Source organism: Daphnia magna, linkage group LG4 (assembly GCF_020631705.1).
Source record: "Daphnia magna isolate NIES linkage group LG4, ASM2063170v1.1, whole genome shotgun sequence".
Taxonomy (NCBI): domain Eukaryota; kingdom Metazoa; phylum Arthropoda; class Branchiopoda; order Diplostraca; family Daphniidae; genus Daphnia; species Daphnia magna.
In genome coordinates, this window is record NC_059185.1 from 9,157,354 (window position 1) to 9,159,141 (window position 1,788).

Here is a 1,788-nt window from a genome sequence, read left to right on the forward strand (position 1 = left end):
GCCTGTTATCCTATCCCATGGATTAAGGAAAGCTTCAGACGACGCAAGCAATCACGTAACGTGAGCGAAAGTGATGGTCAAGAAATGGAATCCATGATACCAGAACCCTGCTACAGCGCTGGAGGAGGAAATGAAAAACCGTTCATTAGGGAATTTGCGCCTTTAATGACGTCAGCAACAGAAACACCAAAAGAAAACCTTACGTCGATAAACACCCCGAGTGCACCAAAGAAAGGAAAATTGTATCCTATCGAAGAATTAAAATGGGAAAACGAGCAAAACAAGGAATGTACGGGAAGTCACACGACATGCAGCTATGTCGTTGGCTACGGAATGGTGTGGGAGGATCTATGCAGATGTACTCCAGAAGACCATTTAAAACGCACAATTAACAAATAACGAAAAAAAAAAAAAAACAACAAAAAACAAAAATCATAGATGTAGTAAAGGATTTTATTTCCAATCAGTACTTAAAAAAAAAAACAACAAAAAACAAAAAAAACATAGATCTAGTAAAGGATTTTATTTCCAATCAGTACTTAAAACAAAACAAAAAAAACAAAAACAAGAACAAAAACAAAACCATAGTGAAAAAAAAAAAGCACACCGACGGAAAGCAAATCAATCTTCCTCAGAAGAATCATTCAAATGATTCAAAACAGCCAATCGGACTTGACGGTGCTCAAGTCGTATCTGGATATCGGAATACGTCAGCTCCGGATATATGTTAGAAACCGAAACCGAAGGATGATAAATATCATCCCCGGATTCTGCCCACCACAAGAACCGTATGGAAGAATATCGCGAAGTCGGGCGTAGCCAGGATATTCAATATAAAAAAACAAAAAAAAACACACAATAATAATAAATAAATATGAAAATATAACAAAAATAACAAAACAATAAAGAAATTCCGAAGACAAGAAAAGGATAACACAAATGAACAAAAACACGGACTTACTTGTAGTAGAAGTCGTTGCACCAAACAGGCTGTACCACAGATACGGGAGCAACGGGAAGAGGAAACACCACTTCGAACCGTGTTGAATAACTCTTCGAACAACTGCACATCGGCAGTCGTGAAGCGACGATATTCACAACACGGATTTGGAAACATCACCGGGTGGAAAAGTGAAAAAGCCATTCTAATTTCAGCAAGATGCTGAAAAACGAAGTCTAACGTATACATGATGACGGAAAATGGGGGATTCAAAAAACAACAGCAAAGACAGTCAAGCGACAACTGAAGAACAAAGAACACGCTACACCAGACTACTTCGATCGCCTTGACGCAATCTTAAAAAAAAAAATAATAATAATAATAATAAAAAAATAATAATAATAATTTAAAAAAAATAAAATAATAAAAAAAAAATAAAAAGGTGGGGGGGAAGAAATAAAATTCCATAAACCACTCTGCAAAAGAGAGAAATCGTGTACGAGACTGAAACTCTATATAAGAAGGAGTCGTTAAAATCTAGCATTTACATATAAGGTAAGAAATTTTTCTTAAAAAGGAGGGATCAATTAAACAAAACATTCACATATACTGTAGAAAAGCTTCTCAGACTAGAAGATAGTTAAAAGACAAAGGACATATAAAAAAAAACATTGTCATTCAAAGTAGATTTCTTTAGTAGATAGTCGTAAGCAACCTGGAGTATGTTAGGGGTGGGTACTCCAACTATATAACAGACAAACAAGCAAGAAAAAATTTTTAGTTGTATTACCAACCTTCCACGGAAAGATACATAAAAAAAATGAATCAAACCAAGAAAAACGAAGAAC

The 1,788-nt window shown here is 35.2% G+C and overlaps 1 long non-coding RNA gene across 1 annotated transcript; it reads right to left on the bottom strand.

The window, feature by feature from the left end:
- Nucleotides 1–508: 508 nt before the first annotated feature.
- Nucleotides 509–1,017, bottom strand: LOC123471588. Its single transcript, XR_006646393.1, has 2 exons — nucleotides 962–1,017; nucleotides 509–770 (listed from the first exon to the last, which is right to left on the bottom strand). It is a non-coding gene; the product is annotated as an uncharacterized LOC123471588 (long non-coding RNA).
- Between the last annotated feature and the right edge of the window lie 771 nt (nucleotides 1,018–1,788).